A 9,919-nucleotide genomic window follows, 5' to 3' on the forward strand; every position below is an offset into this window, starting at 1 on the left:
AGCATCGTCTACATTGGTGGTGTCAGCTAAGATTGGGTTACCCCTTTTGTCTATTTGGTTCTTACTAGCTAAGGGCCTAGTTTTATAATAAATAGGAAAGAATTTACCCTGAGAAGAACTATTAACCCCAGGTAAAGGACCCATAAAAGCATGAGTTCTTCCATAAAGAAGAAAAGGGATGATTACCTAAGAAGCATAAATAGCACGAGTATCTTCTAAGTTTGGGTCTGGAATGTATTGCTGGTTACCCACTTGTGTAGGACGTTGAAACTGTTGAACAGGTTGGAGAGCGTTTGAAGTCTCTGATGTGGAGATTTAGACGGTGGAAGACGACATGGATGAAGTTATTTCAAGAAATAGGTTTGAAACCTAAAAGGGTTGTGTTTAGATTCAGGAGGATGGAGAATAAGGTTGTGTAATGAGGAAAAAACCCTGAAGGCTAAAGCTTTGGTATTTAAAGGTTTAGTGAGAACTTTTTCAAATCTTTTATGAATAAAGTTCAAAATGACACGCGTCAAAAGCTGATTTAATCATATGGCAGTCGAACAGTTATTAGCCTTACTCCTAGTATCTAGGAGCAATGATCATAAGTAATGACAAAAACATGGGGACGCATGTTTTTAGGAGACGTTTTTGAAAATGACAAGACGTTTTGAAAGATAAGTCATAAATGATTGTGACGTTAGTCAGATGTCTTGGAACTCTAAAAGGTATGAGTAAAGCGAAATCTCATCATGACAAGAAACGCCTATTTCTCTTGTTTTTCAAAACAAGCATTTATTGGGGGCAATTTGTTAGCTGGAGATTTCAACTGGAGATTTCGACTGGAGAATATGTTTCTCGAAGGATTAGAGTTTGAAGAAACAAAAATGGCTTTCAATGGCCATTTCCGAGAATGTTATTTGTGGTGAAGATGGCTGAAATCGAAGCTGAATCGAGATAGGTTATCTTCAAGACTTAAGTGTTTTCCTGAAATACGAGAGTACTGAAACTTGTAGTATTTCATTGCATTCTCACTAAAGAACGCGTTGCCACGTATCGAAAGAGGATTCAGGCGGGAGGATTTGAAATTCGAAATATTCTGTATAACCCAACGAGGACAGATGGCGCCCCGGGGATTCGAAATGCATGCATGTAGGCAACGTGGCATTTCGTTAGTGTAGGACCGTTAGGGTCAAATTAGTATAAATAAGGGTCTTAGTATCAGGATCCAGGGTGTTCATTTTGTACAAATCACTCAAGTATCAAGTGTTAAGAGAAAGATTTCGCTGAGAAATGTACGTATGACAACAACACTTTAAATATGTTTGTATTTCTATTTACAGAATCGAAATGTCTTTAAATTTCCTTTACTTTTTCGTCTAGTCTTTCCTTTGTTTCAAGTTTCTTTATTTCTTCCGACAAGTTGTTACATTCTTGCACTTTACATTTTTGAAGTTTACGTTTGTTTTATATCTTTGTCAAAGTCCCATTTACGTTTATCACCAGTTTATTTTCGGTTGTGTATTTTGTTAGTTTATTTCGCAAGTTATTTATATGTTCATACCATAACCAAGTTTTCGAAGCAAAACAAAAGACCAACGAACATGAACCAAATTATCTCGAAAGACAACTCTTTGACTATGTCCTAGGATCAATCTAGTCGATCCTGCGAGTAACCAAAGTATATTTGTAGTTTGGAGGACTAGCGGTTGTTTACCGGAAATCACCGTAAACACAATTTTGGATCCGAATCTTGACTTATTCATTTGTAATATCAAACGATCCAATAAGGTGGTTTTGCAACTCGATGTATTCCTTACTGCCACCCATGGAGGTAGTGTCATTGAATTTTGATCCAGTACCGTTTTGACACTCCATAATAAAAATTGTGTAATCGGATTTCTGCTTGTTCTTCCTTCCATTTTTTAGGGTTTTCTTTCCTTATACCAATTCATTATATACAGATGTTTCTAAGAGTATCCATCATTGTTATTATGGTATCATGAATTATGGGATTTGTAGCGTGAAATTATGATAGTCAAATATATCAATATTTTTTATTTAAAAGGTAAATCTACATTTAAACCTTGATTAAAATTAATTAAGAGGTATGATATCCTTACTCATCTTTTTCCTACACCTTAGCATACATACACAGTAAATTTTAACAAGCAAAAAGATTCTTGCACAGATATCAAGACAAAATAAATTATTAAAAAAACAAAATACATCCCTTATAGGTATACAACTACGGTGTAAATGTATCAAATGGTGTACACTTATCATTTCCCATTAATTAAATAAGATTTTTATACCCCTAATTATCATTTTACATCCTTAATTATTCCTATTAACTTATTACCATATTTATTGTGTCGATTTTTATTATATTAACTTTAACTTTATACAACTTTTCATTACACTTTTACGATTTTATCTGTGTCTATTGTGGACAACTAAATGGAAAATGTAAACAATCATATATTGTAATGGAAAACACAAATAAAAAAGCATCAATAGTTTAATGTGATATTCTTGTAAAAATTAATTGATCAATTGATTTAGCTAAAAAGACAAACACAACACATCAATGTATTATTGAGACAATTAATCATTATTTTTATATTTTACAACAGTTTTTTTTACAGTTCTACAAGTGCTAGGGATGATGTTCTATAATGTGTTGATGACCATTTACTAACAGATTGTACAAACTGCCTAAACTGCCTTTGTCTCAAAAAAGTTCTACACATATCTATTATTCTACTATTTCTATTCTATTCTATCATTTACTAACAGATTGCACAAACTGCCTAAACTGCCATTGCCTCAAAAAAGTTTTACACATACAAATGGATATTTTGGTAATTAACAAAATAAGAGTTCACTTTATCACTATTTCAGATTCTATGCGCCAAGTGTTTGTCTCTCATTGGTCCGAATCACTTACTTTATTATGCCCACCCTTACCATATCTTTTGTTTTCTCTCTCTCTCTCTCTCTCTCTCTCTCTCTCTCATTTTGATCATCATGTTCAAATTCTTTCCCCCTTTCTCTCTTTGCTCTCAAGCTTTCTATCTCCTCAAACCCTAAATTTCCTTCCTCTGCTACTCTCAAAAGGTATGTTTTTTTCTCTCTTTTATTGCTCTTTCATTCATGTCTTCTTGTGTTCATAGCAGATTTTGTTCATAACAGATTCTGTTTTTGTAACCTCGTTTTGTTCATACAGAAAACAAATATCATAGCAGATTCTGTATATGGGTTTCAAATGTAATGATTTGGATTTTCAATTTTGTTAGTTACCATTGACAAGTTGAAGATTGGGGTTGTAGATAAGCTTCACCAAGGACTCTTGGAGCTGGTTTATCTTGTTACTTCCTAATGACATTGGTGGAGAGAATAGGCGGCGCTTCATATCTGATTAGCAAAAGGTATGTGTAATGGTCCATTGGTGGTTATTGTAGTTGGTTGTCATTATAGTTTACTAATGATCTATGTTATTATGTGTTTAGGGAATAGTGCAAGTATTTGAGGAATAATGTACTGATATTGAGCAGGAAAATTGATGCATTTAAAAGTAGTATAAAATTGTGGTAAGTGATTGTGGAGTTTAATTGTGTTTAAACTTAGTCTAAAATTGGGTTTAAAATCAGTCTAAAATTTTAATTGGTATTATTTTGTAAAAAGTATGAATTGAATATTTGATGATTACGGTGAGCTTATGATTTTGATTTGATGATACAATGTGATTTTGTTGCATTTTGAAACAGCATATATGAGTCCAAATAGTGTTGAATAGAGGTGAAGTCAACTTGAAACCGCTCAAGTCAGACATTAGTTCAATTCAGTTGTGCATGGCCAGATAACACAGGTATGTGAAATCCAGATGTGAAAATCATTATTTTTGTGATTTGGTGTGTATTTGTCATATACTGGAGTGAAAGAGTTTGTTATTGATTCAACTGCATTCTCTTACCATATATGTTTGGCATTCTTTTTGTATATATGGTGGCAGCAGTGACTAACAGCTGTCACTGCCAATCCATTAAGCTATATAAACTATTAGGTCAAAACACATAAGCAACAATGTTTTAAAACTGTAACTGTGATAAGCTGAAACAATGCAGCTGGATTTCATGTCTTAAAAATCCCAAACTCAAAATCACATAGTAAACATATACTACATAATCCAAAACAACAACTCCAACTATAAATAAGCGTACTAATCATGTTAATGAAACAAAGTTTTAAAACTTCAACTGTTAAACATTAACCAATGCCAATGATTTCACAAGGATTATCCCAACAATGTTTAAAATGCCTTATGAAGCTTTTCTTGATTATTCCAATAAGCCTTTGACTTTGACACCACTTCATCGAGCAACACATTATTGGTTGAATGTACCAAAAATAGCGCTAGTTTCATTCTCGTCGAAGTCTAAACCTATATATAATTATGAATATTTAGGACAATTAGAAATAATTACAAGAGAAATTATTAAATTAATCATTTTCACATGAATTTAACTTACAGTCATATCATCTAAATACGACCCGTGTAAGCAACACTAAATCATCCATTTACAGACCCAAACTCCACAATCATTTCTGCGTTCAGTCAGTATGTGCATTAGTGACACATAAAAGGTAATACTATCAATCGAATAAAAAACAGTAATGTATGAGGATTCATGCATCATAATTTCCTCAAGAAATATGGCCTGCAACATAGTACAAACCAAAGTTAAAAGAAGCTAAATTGATTGGACAGTATAAAAACCAATTCGCACACACACGTGCATACCAATTTTCTAATTACTCTGTGTTTGATATAATGTCTTTCTAGACAATCCCATGAGTCTAACCAAACCAATTTTTTACCCTCAAAGTCAACTACAATTAGAAACCAGTGCACTCCATCGTTGTTTATGGGAATAAAAATCTGCAAAAACATAATATTAAGTTGTAGTAAGAATTTTTTTCATGTGCCTAATGTTTTTTCAACGAAGTGACACAGAACTCACCTTGCCAATCCATTGTTTTGGTCTCAATGTGTGAGGTTGGTATATATTCCTTACATACTCAGCAATATGATATCCGCTCATGGCATATTGCTGCAATTAGAATAAGTGTATCTCAAGTCAAAAAATTTATACTGAAGGAATTTACATTTCATATTACTATTAGTAGTAGTACTCACCGCAAACTCAGTAGGCAGATACCAAGAGGACTTGTTTCTTACCACATTATTTATGAACCAGTTTTGTCTTGCAACAACAAGATTGATAATTTGTATATTTAAATGAAGATTATATTAACATAAATTATACATTAATGGGATAAATTATACTCATAATCATATTAATAATAACCTCCTGATCCATAGGGCATCCTGGCATCAACGTATTCAGAGCTTTCCTATTTCTATATACACTTGTAGTTGTTTTGACCAAAACCTCCTCACTACAGAGAAAATAGATATAATCATCAAAATGACTATGAATAATAAACTTTCTATTAGGTTTAAGCATGTGTATTAAAAATAAATACCCATTAAGTTTTTCTTTATTGCGCATAAAGATGTATGTGGCTATGTAAGAACAAATGTCATTTTGATGGGTGCATTGAGGTGGTCTAAATGTGATTGGCATCCATTGTCATTAAATACACATGAAACAAAAAATGTTGTCACGATAAATTATATAGTTCTGTGTAGTATTAGGGTTTATTGAAAATAAATAAAGAATACTTATGTCAGGAATTGTGGTAGGAGCATGAACACCTTCATATCCAACAAAATCACCTACATGACAGTTGATGTAAAAGTCATGATCGCAAGGTTCATTATTGTTGGGTTCCTCAACTTCACTGAAAAGCGTCTTCCGAATCTTTTGTAATTTCCCGTCATTTATATTTCTCTTACCCCCATCGTTTTTTTTTGTTTTTCGGGGGAGTTGAGGTTGTGCCCATAGTCGCCCTACTTTTATACTTTGTGGCTTTCCTTTCAGTTGCTGCAAAATTATTAGTGGTACGCTTGCGATCCATGATAGGTGTAGACGCTGAGGATTCATAATCATGTGGTTCATAGTTGTGACTGCCCAATGTAATAGTATGATGGCTACACAAAAAATATTACTAATCAGTTTACTAATAGTATAGAAGTGGAATACAAACTAATGTTCCACAGTATGTTATAACCAACATATATCAAATTGAAAAGTTGATTCTTAAATTAAAAAAATTATCAATCAAACACATTTAAGACCTTGAATTTATGAATTTCAGGATACACTAAAATGTTGTTGGTAAAAAAAGATAGTTTAGGGCACACACCCTTATATATGTTATAACGTGTTTTCAAACCAATTTGTGATGTATAAAGGGAAGAAACTTTTAATAAATATGAATGAAACTTCCTTACAAATTTTAAGTAAGTTTACATAAAAATGAATGAAAAGCATTGGTTACTAGTTTCCCTAACTTTAGAATTTCATTAGAAACTCAAATTTTGTTGCTAAAACAATATAGCTCAGTACACAGAGACACACACTTGCCAATGTTCTTATTCATTTTCAAACCACAATATGTGAAGTATAAAGGGAAGAAAATAATAGACTATTATGGTAGAAAATAGGAAACAATGATTTATTACCTGGATGATATATCGATAATCTCACTTTTTATGTGCTTCATGCGAGACTCAGAGTACCCATCCTTAATTTGTTTGGAGTGAGATGAAATGTTTGAAGTCTTTGTGTTCACCTTATATGTTGAATTCTCTTCAGTGTTGTTGCGTTTTGTACGCTTGTTTCCCATTGCTGGAGAAGTTTGCTTCATTTTGATTGTTTATGAAGTTGTGATGTGTTTCAAATGTAAATGAAGTTGTGAAGTTGGGAGGTTTTGGAAGAGAAAGTTCTTAGTTAAAATGTTTAGGAAGTTGGCGTGTTTAGAATGCCAATAGTCATGCCAGATTTTGTGTATTCAATGCACTTGAAAAATGCAAATGCTGGTGCACAATAAATAGAAAAGTGAATAGTCACTTGTGTTAAAAGCCACTATTGGTCTAAATTAAAAGTAAAATAAAATGGAAGTATTAAAAGTAAAAGAAAATGGAAAATTAAAATCAGAATTAATAGGTGTAATGATTATACGTATTCTGAGGTTAATGGGTAACAGTTCTCGGTATGGTGAAAGGTTTTGGTGAGATATAATTACTCTTGGGAAGCACTTTCACTTGCAACAAGAAACAAGTAACAACTACTCATTTGCAACCCATTTTTCTACCATGGAATCAATGAAATCAATCGGCATGGTAAGCTAAAAATTTGTCAATATTCATTTTGCATGTCCATTATTCTTTGTTGGTATGTAGTTTTAATATCCGTTTTTCCAGATCCCTTGAGGAGGTGGTAGAATTAATAGATGTGAGAACAATGTGCATGGATGATAACTTTGAGGAGTTTGAATGGTTAGAGTCAAGGTCAAATTTCAAAGGCTGATAATTTAAAGCTGTAGATCTAAAAATCTGTAATGGTTAGAGTTAGATAAGAAATATTTGAACTCCATATTTGGTTTGCATGTTATTTGTGGGCAACAATGTGGAAGAATTAATTGGTGATGTTGCCGCAAGGAAAACATGGTGCCTTTGGAAGATAGAAGTAAATGATCCCAAGATTATGGAGAAAAGTGTTCTGGTAAGTTAGTTACTGTTTCAGTGATCCAACCTGCCACATTGATAGTTATATGTTATTGTAGTAAGGATGTTCATTTAATTTAATTGACGGTTTCTTTTGAAATGTGCAGCAATTACCTCAGTCAATGTAAAGACTTGTGATTTAATAGGAAACAGTTGTATAGAGCTTGTTGATTCCGCGACTGGTGATAGTTGTCTTTGTGATCTTCACATAAGTGTGAAGGAGGACTGTATGGAGAAGTTCATATGCAATTGGTAGTATGAACTTGCAAAGGACATGCGGCTGAAAAAAGGAGATGTGTTGGGATTTAGCATCAAATATCCCCCGACTAGAAGCATGACCGTGACTCATTTATACCGTTGAATCCAAATATTATCGTTTTCAGATGCATTGCTTTATTTTGTTGACAAGGATGTATTTCTTTTTTCTGAACAATGATGTAATTTAGTTTTTGGAAGTGTTATGTGATTGTACATCTTATTGAACCAGTGTTATGTGATGTACTAATTGTTAGGTTTTTATGAATTTCTTGTATTTCTTGTTGTCCAAGTTATATGTTAAACAAGTGTGTTGTGCCCCAAAATTTTCCCTCATATATATGAAAATGTCATTTTATTTCGAATAAGTGGCTTAGCACAGTTGGTAAGGATTTGAGGCTAAAAGGTACAAGAGCGAGAGGGCTCTAACATTTTCCCTTTTACTTGCTTTCTAATTTTAGTTCTAATTTTATTTCCATTTATTCAAAAAATCACAAATATTTCATTTTATTACTATTTAAATTTAATTTTCGTATTAATTAAATAGGCATTTTTTAAATAATCAATTTTCACTTTTTATGCATTTTTAGTCAAAAAATCACCAAAAATCGTAAAATATTCAAAAAATCCAAAAAAGGAAGTTTGTAATCTTATTTGTTCTATTTGTAGCACTTTTCATATCTTAGGGAGCAAGTCAATCTCATTTAATTATTTTGATTTAATTTCTTGCTAGAATTAAAACAAATTAATTTTTTGGCCTTGATTTGATTCATAAGTTTTTATTATAATTTTCCTTTTTCATTTAACCCAATTTTTGTGTATAAATAGACACTTTTCATTCTCAAAAGGGGACTAAGAATTAACCCTTATTCTCTGCCACTAACAATTTTTCAATCCTTATTCACAAACTAACACCCTTCACCATCGTTTCTGGCCGTTACGAATAACCTTTCGTCACTCTAAAAAATTACAATCAAACACCCCAAATCACATAATTTTTTCGGGTAACAATTTCTTTTTGTTTTGCAGGTTGAAAGATCAAAAGGAACGGATCCACGACATCATCCTCTCCTAATTCTCCTTTCTCAGCACGGTGATAAATTTTCCAGCGTACCAGCCGAATTATGAAACTACTGTTTCGATTTGCTCCGAATTTTTTCCAAAAGTTCAGAAAAAAATCACTCCCTCTTTATTATTCCACACACACCAATTTAGGCACAATAAGTCCAATAACTCAAAATGACTAATATATCACTTTTAATAATATCCCACCGATATACTAATTATTTGCCGACATAATTACTTATTCACCACAAAATAATTCTCAACCGATAAATTTCGAAAATAAAATAAGAATATTTAATTAAATAAATAATTAAATAATCGGGGCGTTACAACTCTCACACACTTAGAATATTTCCGTCCTCGAAAATCTACTTGATAACACCATCACCAAACAAATCTCGTATCCAATCCTCAAATCTGCAAATCGCGCTTGATAACACTTCAATCACTACTTCTTCGGCACAACAACGATTCCACAAGAACACATTGATGCTACTATTCTTTCAAGATTCGCAATAATCTATGGTCCAATGCAGTATCCTGACTCATCGCACTTATTCCAACAGTACATTAATGAAGCCTGAAGATAACTCGTACCCACTGCAACTTCATTACTCTATCACTTTTCAAACATCGGCATCTCACGTAAAGGTTACTCGTACCAACAACTTCACTGTTCCCAACCGTGCTGAACATCGCAACTCTCTAAATTCTGCTTCCCAAAGTCATTCTTAACTTCACTTTGCCTTCGAATCCGGGTAACATCTTAAAAATCTCAACAACACTTGCATCATCGCTTATCGACAGCACACCAGACTATCCTATACAACAGAAACCTCTTCGAGAAGCAAGGCTTCTCCCCACTTATCGTCAAACTACTTCCTGCAACAAAACAAATAAGTATCAACAGTGTTCCACACA

The 9,919-nt window shown here is 32.9% G+C and overlaps 1 long non-coding RNA gene across 1 annotated transcript; it reads left to right on the top strand.

The window, feature by feature from the left end:
- Window positions 1-2,932: 2,932 nt before the first annotated feature.
- LOC131639473 (uncharacterized) lies at window positions 2,933-8,211 on the top strand. The gene is made up of 7 exons (XR_009294969.1): window positions 2,933-3,102; window positions 3,282-3,413; window positions 3,495-3,575; window positions 3,753-3,853; window positions 7,177-7,294; window positions 7,376-7,676; window positions 7,786-8,211. It is a non-coding gene; the product is annotated as an uncharacterized LOC131639473 (long non-coding RNA).
- The last annotated feature ends 1,708 nt before the right edge of the window (window positions 8,212-9,919 follow it).

The sequence above is a fragment of the Vicia villosa genome, unplaced genomic scaffold (assembly GCF_029867415.1).
Source record: "Vicia villosa cultivar HV-30 ecotype Madison, WI unplaced genomic scaffold, Vvil1.0 ctg.002649F_1_1, whole genome shotgun sequence".
NCBI classification, from domain to species: Eukaryota; Viridiplantae; Streptophyta; class Magnoliopsida; order Fabales; family Fabaceae; genus Vicia; species Vicia villosa.